General features: G+C 42.4%; 1 long non-coding RNA gene across 2 annotated transcripts in view; it reads right to left on the bottom strand.

Annotated features, from left to right (window-relative positions):
• LOC117364708 overlaps positions 1-17173 on the bottom strand; it is an 84914-nt gene that overhangs the window by 46082 nt on the left and 21659 nt on the right. For both annotated transcript variants that reach the window (XR_004540301.1, XR_004540302.1), the window contains one exon: positions 2651-2728. This is a non-coding gene — a long non-coding RNA (uncharacterized LOC117364708). The remainder of the gene's footprint in view (positions 1-2650; positions 2729-17173) is intronic.

Here is a 17173-nt window from a genome sequence, read left to right as displayed (position 1 = left end):
CTTAGATGTTTGTTTTGATTATGCCCCTCTATGTGTTTAACTCTGATCTTATAAATAGCAGTCTTATTTTTAATGTTAACAACTTAACCGATCAGTTTCACTAGCCAAAAGATATTCAATACTGGCGGCCAGATTTGACCCAGCATTGAATATCCAGATTTAATGCTGGCAATGGACAGCAAAAGCAATGCCTATTGCAGGCTGAAATCGAGCCTGAGGATTTAATGAATTCTACCCTCTCCACCCCCCCCCCCCCCAGCTACATCCCCCTTTATCAAGCTGCACTAGAGATTTTTAGCGTGGGATAACGAAGTACCGTATTTTCACATATACCGCGTACCCGTGTAAAACGCGCACACAGGTATAGCGCGCGGGAAACTGTAATTTATGTAAATACATTTTTATATACCACGCACACCCCTATACCGCGCATGCCACCCCGACTCTCCCGTCACTACCCGACTCTCCTTTCGCCCGCCCCAACTCTCCTCTGGCCAGCCCGACTCTCCTTTAGCCCGCCCCGACTCTCCTCTGGCCAGACCGACTCTCCTTTAGCCCGCCCCGACTTTCCTCTCCCCCTTGAAGTCCTGTTCCCCCTTGAAGTCCTGTCCCCATCCTGAAAGCCTGATGCCCCCTCCTGACGTCCGATTCACCCCCCCCCCGCAGGACCGCTCGCACCCCCACCCTGAAGGACCGCTCGCGCTCACACATGCACACGCACCCCCACCCCCACCCCGAAGGACCGCTCACACCCCCACAGCCTCCCCACCCCCCCATCATGTAGAAGCTGCCTACCGTTGTCCTGCTGCTTCCTCTGCCGGCGGTCCTGCCCCTTCTCTTAGCCCTGCGTCTACGTTGCTTCCTCTTCCGGCGGTCCCGCCCTTTCTCTGACGTCAGAGAAAGGGCGGGACCGCCGGAAGAGGAAGCAGCGTTGACGCAGGGCTAAGAGAAGGGGCAGGACTGCCGGCAGAGGAAGCAGCAGGACAACGGTAGGCAGCTTCTACATGACGGGGGGGGGGGTGGGGAGGCTGTGCGGGTGCGAGCGGTCCTTCGGGGTGGGGGTGCGGGTGCATGTTCGAGCACGAGCGGTCCTTCGGGGTGGGGGTGCGAGCGGTCCTGCGGGGTGAATCGGACATCGGGGGGGGGGGGAACTATGTAAAAAAAAAGGGGATAACGTGCTCAAGAATATAATACGCATGGTTATACTCGGTTTGTAAAAATCGTGTATAACGCGCGCATTATATGCATGAAAATACGGTAAGTGCACCAACATTCATAAAATTTCAATGAGCATCAGATCATTTATTGCTCCAGCTTGCGTTCCTCTAGCACTGCTTGAGAAAAGAAGCCCTCTGTTAAGACAAATATCCCCTCCTTTACAAAGCCGCGCTAGTGTTTTTAGCGCCAACCGCTGTGGTAACAGCTCCGACATGGCTTTGTAAAGGAGGGGGATAATTTGTAATGCAACAGTCCAGACCCCATCCTTTTAGGTGAAAAAAATAAAATAAGTTACAGAAGTTCAAACATGTTACATTTGCGGACTGTTTATGGACTTAAGACTTGAAAATCACCCATTCTCAACATTTTGTATTTGAGACTTTTGTCACCTTTTCCCAGAGCACCGTTTATAGCAGTGTGCCTCCTGAGATTTCTGGTGTGCTGCGACACAATGGCAAGGAGGAGAGTCGTCCAAGCCGGCTGCCTGCCTGCAGGACGTGCCCATTGCGGCGAGATGCACGTCCTGTAGGAAGTCAGCTGGCGCAGATGACTCTCCTCCTGGCCGGCATCTCTCCTCCTCTCCCCTCACCTCCTGGATCCCTCCACCTGCGGGTCGCGGCCAGATGGGCCTCTGCGCATGTGCAGCCGTCGAAGCGATGGTGTCACAGATGCGCATGACATCATCGCATTGACGTCTGCGCACTTCTGGGTGCCTTCCGGCCGGGACACTGGATTTAGTGTGCCGCCGGCCGGAAAGTTTGCGAGACACTGGTTTATAGAATGGTGCTCAGCATTTTTTTTCAGCACTGGTTTTTTTTAGGTGCCATAGATAGAATTCAGTCCCATGTGACCTTTGATAAGTCTCATTACCTCAGTTCTCAACCTCATATCCCACTTAGCTTCCTACCCGCATGCTGAGTGCGGTTCACCAAGCATCACACTGCAGTGTGTACAGCCTACCCAAAGGAACTTGAGACAAGTTATAATGAACTAGACTGAGAACTAAGCATGAGGAACAGTTGGGGGTCTGACTGTGAAAATTAGAATGAAAATATGAATGAATAATATTATTCAAAATGGTCAAAAAGCAATGCGATTTCTAATACACCAGTCCTAGACTTCTGCAAAATTGTGGCTTACGGAAAATGACTTATTTTCCATGCAGAAGTATTTAGCATTTTTAGTTATATAGCATTCGGTATGAAACACATTTTCTGTGAGATTATTTAGGTTGGAAAGCACCAGAGCTTGTATAGCAGAGAACAGTAAAACGTGACAGATCATAGTTCAAATCCAACCTCTATCACTTCTTGTATGCAAACTTCAACATACCACTTGTAAAACATATTGAAATGTGGAAGACTAAGATCTTTCCAGAAGGATCCTTTAATCTACAGGACTGAGCTACAAAAAAAAAATAAAAAATTCTCACCATCTATATTGTAGAGCTGGAAGAGTCATCTGTGGACTGGATAGAAATAATGCCCCATAAAAATGCATGCATATCCTTCTAAACAGAAAAAAAAATATATGTAGAATTCATTTATTTTTTGCACATGAAAATTAACCATACAAGCAATCAGTTATGGGACTGTAAGGTGGCTAATAGTATGTGTATACTGTTTTGGCTGTACCCACAGAAAAGCAGTATATCTAGGGTTACCAGATTGCACGATCATAAAATCTGGAACCGTGGCCCTGCCCCAGGCCCGCCCAGTTCCAACCATCCACACCCTGTTCTACCAAATCACATCACGTTCTGCCCCAACCCTGCCCCCAATCTTCTTGTACTCGGAGCCACATCAGGAGGGCATCTGCAGATGTGCAGATGTGATGCAATGATGTCACATGCATGCAAGCAGATGCCCCCCCCAACGCGGTCCTGAGCTGGAAGCTTTTCAAAGCCCGGATAAAGTGCCAAGTTTTGAAAAGCCATCCGGACTCCCGGACGGTCCTCTAAAAAGAGGACATGTCCAGGTAAATCCAGATGTCTGGTAACCCTAGGTATATCAAATCAATGCCCCACCCCCCACCCCCTTTACTGACAATGACAGTAGATTACACCTTTCCATTGCAAATGCAAGCAGTGTCTCACTTCCGGTTCACCACACAATTGTTTCCCACGTACACACCTTTATAGGACCCCCAGGGACCCCTGAAGAAGACTTTTTGTTGAAACGCGGACCGTGTTGGGTCCTGTATCCCTAGCGGACTAGGTCCTTTAAGGCTCTTATATGGATGATTTACTTTTATGTGGATGGAATTATTTTATGTGGATGATTTTAGTGTACCTTTGGAACTTTGATACTTTCAAATAAAGTCCATTTGGGAACATCGTTACTCCACAGAGTTTTTTTGGTTTTTTCAGTAGATTACACAAGCCTCAGAACACTATCAAAGTTGGAGGAGAGCCCTATCTTTGCTTCTAGGTTGCATGCTCTTTCTTAACCCTCAATAAGTTATTCTATGAAATTGTTTCTCTGGAAAATGAAAGCACCCACTGAGAATAGATATCGCCTAAGGAACATATGTTGAGGCATCTCTCCTGGAAGTGGGCAAATGTTCTGTTTTCTCACAGCATGGTATGTTGGAAACAACAAAGCCATCTGTTGGATCACTGTGTGAACCCTAGCTATTCTGAAGTTTGGATGATTCATATTTTTTTAAATGTCACTTGCAAAGAATTATGGACAGAAAAATGCAGCAGATGTATTGACCGCATTTTGTGATTCTTGTGGTTTGTTCAGAGCTTTTCTAGTTCTTTAGTGTCTCGATCAGGCTGTGTTTCTCCAGAAAGTCTATTTATTGTACATGAAACCGGTGCTGAATGTATGAAATATAGATACATGCACAAAGTTTTCCGGAACAGAGATACGCCCGCTAAAGTCAATAACATGGTACAGGATCAATGGCCCATCTAGCCCGGTATCTTGCTTCTAACAGCAGCCAATCCAGGTCACAAGTACCAGCAGAAACCCAAATAGTAACCGCATTCTTTGCTACTGATCCCGGGCAACCAGTGGCTTTCTCAATATTTGTGTCATAATAGAGAAAGACATGATAGAGGAAAAACATCACTTTGAGTCCTCTACCAAATCTCAAACCCTATTGTTTTCCCACCAGGTTTTGATCTTCCATGGCAACTATGGGTTCTAGACTAGCAACTACAGGTTCTAGACTAGCAAACATCTCTTTGCATCCATGCAGCATTCATAGGTTCTTGAGCAATACCTAAAACACAGCTCATATAGTTCAGGTGTGCCTTCTGATTAAACTGGAAGGAGGGATTCAGGAACTCCACTTAGCATTTGATAAGGCTATAGCTTGACTTTACGACTATGCACATGCTAACTAATAAATGATATATAAAGACCTTGGGAGAACAACTCTGTGTAGCATGCACTATTTCAATTCACCTCTGAATTAGTCTGCAGCCTAGCATGCAAGACTGAAAATCGATTTCCTTCCCTCAGCACTGCAAATGCCACATTTAAAATTCTTCATGTGAAGACTTGTCCTTGATACAGGATTTACCCTGTTCTGATGTTTTGGTTATTCTTCACTGCCATCACTTCCATTTGCTTTCATTCCCAAAATAAAAGGAAATCAGCAGTGATGGATGCATCACTCCTTTTTCATTCAATTCTCACGGAACTCCGATGTGTTGGCTGTTTCAATCTATATGTAAAAAAGTCTCTTCTAGCACCACCACTGTCTGTCTGTGGAGTTCACAACTGTGGCCTTGAATGCATTCCAAATCAACGTTGCTTTTCTAGTCTGGACTTTAAAGAGAAATCCACGTAGTTCATATTTGGGGCTGTGCTCTCATATCATGCTATTCCCAAGCAAATCCTCAAAAAAGTGGAACACGCCATGAGTCCTTTAATTTGATGCTACGATGTAAAGCGTTGCTTCATGGACCATGTACAACCAACTGTCATCTCCAAAACAAAGCAAAATAAAACTCCTAAATATTCAAGTGCTCACAATAATTGATTTCTAAGTTTCCAAGTTTATTGAGAATTTACTATCCTACCCATCATACACAGACAGCAAGGTGGTTCACGGTCTAAATACAGAAAAAGAAAAAAAAGAGAAGGCGGTCAAGACAAAACTTTGCAAGCAGGGAGGTGAACTGCGATATTACGGGATAGCATAGAATGATACATGAGGAAGGGAATGCTGCCTTTTCAGGCTTGTCCCAAATGACTAATGGAAAGGTTTTTGAATTATCGTGAGCAGAAATGGATTTTTTGAGCTAAGAACTGTCAGCCCTACGGGGCTGAACGCTGAGATAAAATGGATGACATTGCTTTGAATGTGTAAGGGCTGTGCATGGTGGCTCTGTGATTGGATGAATGTGTGCTGACATCATATTTAACTCTGCGTTGAGATGCCGCCTCCATATTAGAACAGCACGAAGAGTGTGGTGGTTTGATCTAAATGGTGAGAATTTGTGTTTATGGGTATATTTTGCTGGGTTATTTAACTTTTCTTGTTAGATTTTCTGTTAGATTTTTCTAATAGCACTTCATATTTATTATAGGGGTCCTTCATTGATACAGCTAATAGCGAAAAGCGAATTCACATCAGAGTCCCTCCTTGCTGCTAACATAAGATAGCTGCTTACTGACATGATATTAATATTTATAAAATGCAAGAATAAATTTGACCAATGAGGAGGCTCGCTACAGTATACTCGAATTTTACATGAAATAAATAATTTGAGTGTAGCCTTGAGGTCATGACTGAAGAGTATAAGAAAATCCCAAGATTTGAATGAGTATATTAGAAGTCTGGAATAAACCTGAAAATTATTTTGCAATCTATTTTAGGAGTGTTGCTATTTTTGAGAATTAATGTTTAGGTATATACATCTGTAAATAAAAAAGTTTTTTAAGCCCCGATTTAAAATTTCATATAGGTGTCTGTTTGTGGAGATGCTGTGCTAGTTGATTCTGGTGTTCAAGGCCTTGAACTGAAAAAAATTGTCTGTCTATCCTGTTTCCCCTAAAATAAGACCTATCCCAAAAATAAATCCTAGCATGAATTTTAAAGATGCCCCTAATCTAAGCCCTACCCCCAAAATAAGCCCTAGTTAAGATTGACCCCCGAAGGTCCCCCCCCAAATGTCCCTGATGCTCCCCAACTCCATCCCTGACACTAGTGCTGCCCGATTCGTCGAAAAAAATTAGACTTGTCAATTCAGCAACCCCCATCCCGGTGAGACCTGACATACCTCTGCTCCAAGGTCTCCTAAAGCAGCGGCAGCGGCAGCATTCTGAACTGGCTGCTTCGTGGTGTTCCCTGCTGGGGTTTTCCCTCTGCTGCATCAGAGTGGGAGGGTCAGTGGGTTCTGCTGCACAGGGGGATGGGAGGGAAGGATAGAAAGATATTGCAGAGAGAAGGCCCAGCCCTTGCAGGGAAGACTGTAAAGCAGCCCGTTCAGAGCGCTGCCACCGCTGCTGTTTTGAAGGCCTCGGAGCAGAGGTATGTCGGTCTCACGGTGGGAGAGTCGGTGGGGTTCTGCTGCACAGGGGGATGGGTTGGAGGGATAGAAAGATGCTGCACAAGGGGATGGGTGAGAGGGGAGGAAAGATGCTGCAGTTGGGGGGGGGAGAAAAGAAAGAGGAAGAATTGGGGTGGAGGAGAGGAAGGGAGAGATAATTGTACATGAAAAAAATTTTTAACATCTTATTTTCGAGGAACACGGTAGTAGTATATTCATGAAAAAGTTTACAGAACGAGGGCGTTAAATGATGTTGGGAAGAGGATCTTAAAGTTCTCTGGGTTTATCAAATACATTATTTATTACTGGTACAATCCACTGTATTGGCCCAATTGGACTACTATAATTTTATTTATATGGGTATTAAACAGGGCAGTTTAGATTTTCTCCAGTTAATCCTGAATACAGCGGCCAAACTTATTTTTGGAAAGAGAAAGTACGATCATGTTTCCCCATTGCTGAGAAAACTCCATTGGCTTCCGGTCTGTCTTAAGATACAGTTCAAGTGTGCATGTGTGTTTTTCAAACTCCTTTATGGAATATTTGACTCTTTGATTCCCCTTAGTGGGAATTCCTTTAGATCCTGCTATTCAAGAATTACAACAATTCACAAATTAGCATTTCCTTCTCTGAAAGGTATTAAATGCACTGGGAAGCTTAGTAAATCTTTTACTTTTAAATTGGTGAGAATTTGGAATGGACTTCCAGATTCTCTAAGATTGGTAGATCAATTATTTCAATTATGAAAAAGTTTAAAAACCTGGTTGTTTTCACAATAGTTAATTTGATTTTAGCTGTCGTATAGTAATTCTAAGCAATTCAACATACTTTTTTCTAACTTTTTCCATCCAATTTCTGTTTTTATCCCACAGTTTTTACTTATTATGTTTCATTTTTTAACGAATTGTAAACAGAATCGAGCTCCATAGGGAGTAGACTCGGTATATAAAATGAAGATTAGATTAGATTAGACGAGTAGGGGATCAATAACCAGGAGAGATTATACATACATGGGTTTTGTATAAGAGCAATAAAGTTTCAGTCAACTTATCTGGGAAGTATGTGCACTGCCAAAATTCTCTGCAGAGAAGTTAATAAAAGCAGTAGGCTGTCAAAACTTGTTCCCTTTATTTTACAAGCTGGAGGTCAGACTATTATTTCAGCTTCCAAGAACAAGAAAATACTCGTAAATTTGGAGGCATCATATTTTTGGTTTTCAAAAATTAAGTTTATCAGAAGCCTTGGGCTGAAATCTAAAGGTCTGAAAAGAAATCATAGCCCATCAATATATTGGCCCCACCAATATGATACACTCTGGTTGGCCTTTCCTTTACATTTCTGATATCATGACATTAGTTGAGAGAGAGTCTACTTTAAAATCAAACTTGGGTATTGTGCTGGAAAATATATCAAGACCTTTTCTGACTTGATCTAAAGTTTGGTTTATTTGTTAATTCAAAACCTCTTGAGTTTGTATGGCTGAAGGTGAAAGTTGTTTTGTGTTTTTTAAAAAAAAAATCATCTTTCTTGAATTTTTCTAAACTAAACAAGAAATATATTTAGGGTTAAAAAGTTTTGAAGAAAGATTCTTTGTAACCATGAAAGAAGTGCATACATTAACCAAAAATTCTAAATAAAATAATCCAATGAAAGAAAACTAAAGAAAGTAGAGGCAGGTCACAGCAGAGCTACCAACATCATGCAGGGGCCTCTACCATATACCAACAAAGTGAGACTTAAAGAGAAAGATTACATTTTTACAGAAGAAGAGGAATATGATAAATACAGTCTCTTATTACCTCAAAAGTATAAATAATGTAAAGCAACCACCCAATATTTAGTATTATTTAACAGGCCAGGCTTAGGCATTGGAATAGGGGAGGCCATGGCCCCCCCAAATTGCCGATAGGAACAGGTCTGATGGGAATCCTGTGGGGATGGGAGAACCTTTTGTGGGATCCCACAGTGTATCCAAGGCTGGCCCTATAATGAGGCCAACTAAGGCAATAGCCTCAGGCAGCACTCTCATGGGAGTGGCATCTTTCTGCCAGCCAGTATGCCTGCTGGTCGAATGTCTGCCGTGTCCTTACCTCAGCATTTACTCCATTTATTCCTCCCCCTCCCCTCTGGATAGGCATTTCTTCTCTCCCCCCCCCCCCCCCTGTGCATCTACCTTAAATTTGTTGTAAAAGTTGCTGGGTGGTGGCAGTGATTCACATTGCTGCCATGCTGCAGGCCTTGGTGCCATCTGTGGCCCATCCTAACAGAAAAAGGAAGTTGGCAGAGAAGGCAGGCCACAGTGGAAAGAAGATGTCGGGGCCAGTGGCAGGGCAGTGCTGTGAATCACTGCCGCCACCCAGTAACTTTTACAACAAATTTAAGGTAGACGCATGAAGGGGCGGGTGAGATGATAAAAGGAAATGCTTGTCCGGGAAGGGATAAAAAGAGTAGATACCAGGAAAGGGATGCAGCAGAGAGAGCTGACCACTAGGTATGCTGACTGGTATCAAGACGCTGCTTCCTCTGACATGCCACCTAGAAATAAGGCCCCTCCTGAGACTTGTCAGATTTGGGGGACGGGTAGAAGGCAGAGAAGGAGCGATAATGGACTTGGGGGACAGAGTGGGGTATGGGAGAGACGTACTTAAATGAGGGAAGGAGGGAAAGATGTGAGACTCAGATATGAGGTAAGGGAAGAAAGGAGGAAGGGAAGGAGAAATGACAAATTTGTGAGGAAGAGGAAGAGATGGGCTTGGGGGAGGGCAGATGGAGGAGGTAGAAGGCAGACAGAGAGAAGTGACAGAGAAGGATAGAAGGGGAACATGGAGTGATAGATTTGGAGGAGAACAGAGGGAACAAGAGATGGAGAAATGGGCATGGGTAGGGCAGAGGGGGTCAGGGAGAGATGGTGGAAGTGGAGAAAGGGAGAGTTAGCAGATGGGGAGAAAGGGAGAGATGGAAGTGGAGAGGGCAAAATGGGGAAAGGGAAAGAGATTCGGAGAAGGGGCCGAAAGGGAGGGAGAGATGGATGAATCAGGGAGAGCAGAGGCAGGAAAGGAGAGATAGGGAAAGGCAGAGGAGAGGTTGACTTGGAGCCAGATGGAGGGAGCGAGAAGAGATGTCAGACTTGAGAAGAGGAAGTGGAAGTACAGGAAAGAGAGATGTTGGACTTGTGGGAGGGAGAGAGAAAGGAAATGCTGGGTTACAAGAGTGGAGTAAGCGATAAGGAGGGGAGATGCTAGAAATGGTGGATCTATGTGGGAGAGTTGTCAAGAAGATGAGTGAAAGCAGAATAATGAGTATATGAGGGTAGAAATGTGGTAATGGAAAGCAGATAAAAGGGAATAGGAGGATGGGAAATGTGAAAGCTGTTTTCAATAATTTCTTTAAAACATCTCTTGGCTTGCATAGACATAATTGCCCATTCAAGGCATTCCAGAACCATTTTTGAAAAAGACATGCCCAAAAGAAAGATGTACAGAACAAGCCATTGGGAGGTAAGAGGGGCTCTCACTTTTAGTAGACTGGCCACACAGACATCGCTGCCCCTAGGGGGACTGCAGTGAACCTCACATAAAAAGTCCCAGATAAACATCTCTCCATAGCCCCCTTACATTGTATAATGAGTCCTTGAAAACCCAACCACTGTACTCAAGTAGCTTAAAATGCTTTCTCTTTAAAGATGCCTATAATTGAATTACTATATATGTATTTAATTCTGCATTTAATTTGTCCCTTTTTCCCTACTGTACTTTCCTTTTATGTGCTCTTTCATAATAAATTGTAGTTCTTCCCTTTTCTCCCAATGTTCTCATGTCATAAGTAAGTTTGTTTTCTTGGTCTATGTTTAATATTTATTGTTCGTCCCCCTATCTATTTTAAATTACAATGTACAACGCTTTGTACCCCCGGAGAAGCGTTTAATCAAAATTCAAATAAACTATGAAACTATGAACTGTACAACAAACCAATAGCCCTTATGCCTACTGGTGACACCTATATGTGTGTACAGTGGGATTAGGATGGGGTTTGGAAGGCTCACAAATTCCACTGTAAGTATAGTGGTTAGAGTACGGGCCTAAGTCCCCATTTCTATGGTTCACTACACTGCCCACTAGGCTACTCCCAGAACCTGCTCACTGCTCTTTTAGGAATGGCCATAACATCTGAAGCTGTCACACAGGCAGATATGTACTGTTTCATTCATGTCTTTTGGGAGTGGGAGGGGGAAGTGTGTGGATGTCATGCTCACATCCCTCCAGTGATCATCTATTCAATTTGGGCGCCATTTTGTCACTTATTCGCTGTTAAAACAGCTCTAGGCCCAGATGTTCAAATTATGCTTTGAATGTATTCTAAAATGTTCAATTATGGCAGAAAAATATCCAGGTCATAAGCTTAATCTAGTCCCGCCCACACCACGCCTCTAACACGCTCCCTTGAGATTTAGACATACTGCAAATGAACAGCATAGATCTCCATATAGAAAATAAGTTTCGAAAATAGTGAATTGGAAGGATTTGGCGAGAAAATCTTCCATCTGCCCTTTATGTCACTTTTTGGTCATTTCTCTTTTTTGAAAATTAGCCCCAATACTTTCAGAAATGAAAGTTGTGCACATTTACCCCTCCAGCCTTTAATAGCTGTTTATCTCTGTAATTTCTGATCCCACTTTTGGTACCTTTTCGCTCAGTGGGTCGCATATATTTTCTTAACTCTGTGTTTTTATATCAGCAATGGCCTGCTCAATGTAGCAGATGTTACCTGTAACTCAGGTTGCCATGGTAACACAGTCGCACACATATGTCACAGCTGTTGGTGATAGCATAGTACTGGACAAGAAGCTAACCAATAATTGCTAGATAATCAGATCTTGAAAGAAATGTTCTTGAAATATCCTTCGCACAGCTGGTGTACATACTTTAATTCTGTTTAATAACATGGGTGAAGGCCCATTTTACATAGAGATTAGAATGGAGAGATCCAGGTCAGGACATGCTCAATTCCACTGATATTTTAGAAGCGGGCCTGCCAAAATGAGTACACTTTTTTTAACTCTATATGTGCTTTTGAGCAAGTGTACAATTTCCCACAAGCATGTGTATTTCCTTTTTAAAATGGAGGAATGCACATGTTATCTTTGGGTCCTGTCCTAACTAGAACATAATATAAGAACATAAGCAGTGCCTCTGCTGGGTCAAACCAGAGGTCCATCGTGCCCAGCAGTCTGCCCACGCGGCGGCCCATCAGGTCCAGGACCTGTATAGTAATCCTCTATCTATACCCTTCTATCCCCTTTTCCTTCAGGAAGTTATCTAATTCCTTCTTGAACCCCAATACCGTACACCCTCTTAATCTCTATAGAGCCCTTTTGACAAATATTGGTAAAGAGTAAGCTTAGCGCAGCATTATGTGGGTCTATCCCACATGTTAAGGTCATTTTAATGCTGAGGTAAAATGGCTGAATTCCCTTCTTTCTTTTTTTTTAAATTAGTGGCTATGCACTAATTTTATGAGGGTAGGAAAAGCCTCAGAAATGAAGCTATCACCTTACTAAGTGTTTAGCAGGTAGAACCATCCAACTCCTACTTCAGTCATCAGCATAAAAACCTTCCCCACCAAATTTCAGTTTCTGAAGAGCATATCTCATAAAGACGGAGATATCGATGAAGAAATGGAAGCCGAGATGAAGCGAGAATGCAAAAGCAGTAACACGGTTATTATGGGAGACTTCAACTACCCCGGGATAGACTGGAGTCTTGGAAGTTCAAGATGTGCTAGGGGGACAGAATTCCTGGAGACTACACAAGATTGCTTCATGGAGCAGCTTGTTAGAGAACCGACGAGAGGAATTGCCACTCTGGATCTAATCCTAAATGGGTTAAGGGGACCTGCAAAGGAAGTGGAAGTAATGGGACTGTTGGGAAACAGCGATCATAATATGATCAAGTTCAAGGTTGAGGTAGGATACCAAAAAGAAAGAGAACCATAGCGATGACTTTTAACTTCAGGAAGGGAAACTACGAAGCAATGAGGGGAATGGTAAGAAAGAAACTTAGGAACATTTCCAAAAAATGGCAAACGGTAGAACATGCCTGGTCTTTTTTCAAGGACATGGTGAGCGAGGCGCAAAATCTGTATATCCCCATATTCTGAAAGGGGTGGAAAAAGAGTCGAACAAAAGACCTGGCGTGGATAACTAATATAGTGAAGGAAGCGATAGGCAATAAGAAAAATTCATTCAGAAAATGGAAAAAGAGAAAAACTGAGGGGAACTGGAAAGAGCATAGGAAGTATCAAAAAGAATTTCACCATGTGGTTCGAAAGCCAAAAGAGAGTATGAAGAGAGGCTAGCCAGGGAAGCACGAAATTTCAAACCGTTCTTTAGATATGTTAAAGGGAAGGAGCCGGCTAGGGAGGAGGTGGGACCGCTGGATGACGGAGACAGGAAGGGAGTGGTGAAGGAGGAGAAAGAGGTCATGGAAAGACTTAACATGTTCTTTTCATCTGTATTTACAAACAAAGACACAACCAACATACCGGAACCTGAGCAATTCTTCAATCAAGCAGAAAAATTAACATCCATGGAAGTGAGCCTTGAAGATGTGCGCAGGCATATAGAAAAACTAAAAACTGACAAATCCCCGGTTATGGACGAAATCCATCCAAGGGTTCTGAAGGAATTAAAGGAGGAGATAGTGGAACTACTGCAGCAAATTTGCAAATTATCCCTGAAAACAGGCGTGATCCCGGAGGACTGGAAGATAGCCAATGTTACGCCCATCTTTAAAAAGAGACCAAGAGGTGACCTGGGAAACTACAGACTGGTGAGTCTGACCTCGGTTCCGGGGAAAATGGCAGAAGCACTGATAAAAGAAAACATCGATGAACATTTTGAAAGAAACGAACTCTGATAACCAGCCAACATGGTTTCTGCAGGGGAAGATTGTGCCTAACTAACTTATTGCACTTCTTCGAAGGAATTAACAAACGGATGGACAGAGGAGACCCCATAGATATCATATACCTGGATTTCCAAAACTCCTTTGACAAGGTGCCTCATGAACGTCTACTCTGGAAACTGAAGAACCATGGGGTGGACGGAGACGTACATAGATGGATCAGAAACTGGTTGGCGGGTAGGAAACAGAGGGTAGGGGGTGAAGGGCCATTACTCGGACTGGAGGAGGGTCATGAGTGGTGGCTCGGTGCTCGGGCCACTGCTATTTAATATATTCATAAATGATCTAGAAACAGGGACGAAGTGCGAAATAATAAAATTTGCGGAAGACACCAAACTATTTAGTGGAGCTCGGACTAAGGAAGACTGTGAAGAATTGCAAAGGGACTTGAACAAACTAGGGGAATGGGTGACGAGATGGCAGATGAAGTTCAACGTTGAGATATGTAAAGTATTGCATGTGGGAAGCAGAAACCCGAGATACAACTATACGATGGGAAGGATGTTATTGAATGAGAGTACCCAAGAAAGGGACTTGGGGTAATGGTGTACATGACAATGAAGCCGACGGCACAGTGCGCAGCGGCCACTATGAGAGCGAATAGAATGCTAGGTATAATCAAGAAGGGTATTACTACCAGAACGAAAGAAGTTATCCTGCATTGTATCGGGCGATGGTGGTGCATCTGCATCTGGAGTACTGCGTCCAATATTGGTCACCGTACCTTAAGAAGGATATGGCGTTACTTGAGAGGGTTCAGAGGAGAGCGACACATCTGATAAAAGGGATGGAAAACCATTCACATACTGAGAGATTGGAGAAACTGGGTTGCTTTTCCCTGGAGAAGAGGAGACTTAGAGGGGATATGATAGAGACTTATAAGATCATGAAGGGCATAGAGAGAGTAGAGAGGGACAGATTCTTCAAACTTTCAAAAAATAAAAGAACAAGAGGGCATTCGGAAAAGTTGAAAGGGGACAGATTCAAAACAAATGCTAGGAAGTTCTTCTTTACCCAACGTGTGGTGGACACCTGGAATGCGCTTCCAGAGGACGTAATAGGGCAGAGTATGGTACTGGGGTTTAAGAAAGGATTGGACAATTTCCTGCTGGAAAAGGGAATAGAAGAGTATAGATAGAGGATTTCTACACAGGTCCTGGACCTGTTGGACCGCCGTGAGTGGGCTGCTGGACGCAATGGACCTCAGGTCTGACCCAGCGGAGGCATTGATTATGTTCTTATGTACATTATATTATATGTCTGCGAAACGATATGAAACAAAATGAAGCTGCTCATATATTGATAGCCCTGACACAGCAGTGAAAGAATTTTCACTCACCGCAAAATAGTCGCATTAGACATACGAAAGCAGCATGGATGAGAGTTATCCCTAAAAGCTAGAAAGAAAAAGTATTTCATACTCTGACGGGGGAAATTCAATATTCACTTCATACTTGGAAAAGAGGAAGGATTTGATCCTGAAAGTTGTGTTTTGTTTCTTATATTTCAACTATACTACTATTTGAAAAGCACGTAAATATGATCATGTCATTCCCCTTCTGATGAAAGCCCACTGGTTCCCTATAGAGCACCGAATCAATTATAAAATTATGCTGCTGACCTTTAAAACTAAAATGTCTGGCCAACCAGAATTCATCAACAGACTATTGATCCCTCATTCCACCCATTGTACTGTACATTCCTCAAATCAAAATCTATTGTCTATTCCATTATTAAGGTGCATTAATTTTTTACGGACTAATATTTTTTTTAAGTTACAGCTCCCACAATCTGGAATTCGGCCCTTAACTACTTAAGAGAAATTACTTCCCTTGATAAATTTAAGAGCAGTTTAAAGGCGTTTCTTTTTAAAAATGCGTATGACGTATGATTGTCCTTGTAAGGATGGGCTATGGATATTTTTCCCCTTCCATTAGCCATGTATTTTCAGATAATTTGCCTGCTATCCCTTCTACTTGTTCTTCCCCTCCCCTGTTCTTTTCTATCAAAATATTGCAATTCTGCCCAGTTGTAACATGAAATGATTTTATAATTCTAATATGATCTTATAATATGTAGGCTGATATACTTAATGGTACTGAAGTTATGAATTTTGAATTTGAATTATTGCCTGACCCAATAGATCATTAATTCTGAGGGACTTAAAATAAAAATGATATGGTTTAATAATTCTGCTTGGAGTTACAATGTTTTTATAATTTTGCTTGGAGTTAAGGTGAATTTGAAAAGTGAATTTCTGATGTGGTTTTTGAGCCAGCATAGCCATCTGTTAGAAAGGTGTTAAATGCCCCATTCAATATTACAAAAGGAAGGACTGAACCAACTGCCTTCAGAAAGTGTTAAGTACCTGGCCCAGAAGACCAAATTCATCTCTGAACTAACTACCCCAGTCTGAACAATAGAAGCTAATTTTTATGTTAAATGCACCTATTACAAAAGCAAGGACTGAGCAAACTATCTTCAGAAAGTGTTAAGCACACTTATTCAGATAAGACTAAGGACATGGACCGGAGCTAAACAGAACTTTAACAGGATTTAGATCAAACAGAAGCCCTTCACACCAAAGTCATCTCTGGTCTGCAAGATCAAACAAGAGCCCTTCGCACCAAATTCATCTCTGGGCTACTCCAATCAGCAAGAACAATAGAAGCTCATCACACCATTTTAAACCAATCAGACATAGATTCATACCACATTCATCAAGGCCAAGTGACAATACCCTGTATTGGGATATCCTTTCAAGCCATTGTAATTCAATCATCATCCACCTAGGAACAGAGAAAAATACCTAGGATTCTATTTTTAGAACAGACCTAGGATTCTATTTTTAGAACAGGTCTCAGCCTTATAAAAATGAAGCAAAGTCTGTTCTCAGGAGGGAAAGATGCTCACTCTCCCTCTGGAACCAGCCTGGATCAAGCTCTTTCCTCTTTTTCCTGGATCACCAATGCTGGACCAAGCTGCAACCTCTGCAAACATGTGCTCAGCCTGTTAAGGACTATTCACATTGAGAGTAAATTTTCTTTTCCAGATAAATTACTCTTTCTGCTTTAGCAACATTTGTCTTGTGAAATCTTACTGTCTTTGCTAAAAAGGTCCCATTTGTAACAACTGCCTACCTGCTTGGTTCTTAATGCTTTTAAATAAATTTTCAGTTTACTTATAAATGTTCTGTGTCTTAGTTCTTGAATAAGTCATTGTTATTACAGAGCTGTTTTAATCAAGCGAGCTAATTTCCCCAAATTAATAGTTCTTTATAATATATATATCTCTAAGACAGAGAGGGATATATATTATTGGTGGCGTTCCCTTCATTTAATATTATATTATAGATTTCTATTCCGCCATTACCTTGCGGTTCAATGCAGATTACTAAAAGAATTATAGAAGGAGGGTTACAAAGTTAGATCAAAGATCATTTCCAAGAGTGGGTCAGGTAGGATCAGGGATTAGGAAGAGGACG

This window comes from Geotrypetes seraphini, chromosome 8 (genome assembly GCF_902459505.1).
Source record: "Geotrypetes seraphini chromosome 8, aGeoSer1.1, whole genome shotgun sequence".
Classification (NCBI taxonomy): Eukaryota; Metazoa; Chordata; class Amphibia; order Gymnophiona; family Dermophiidae; genus Geotrypetes; species Geotrypetes seraphini.
The sequence above is the reverse complement of the archived record's forward strand: the minus strand, read 5'-3'. Positions and strand labels throughout refer to the sequence as shown.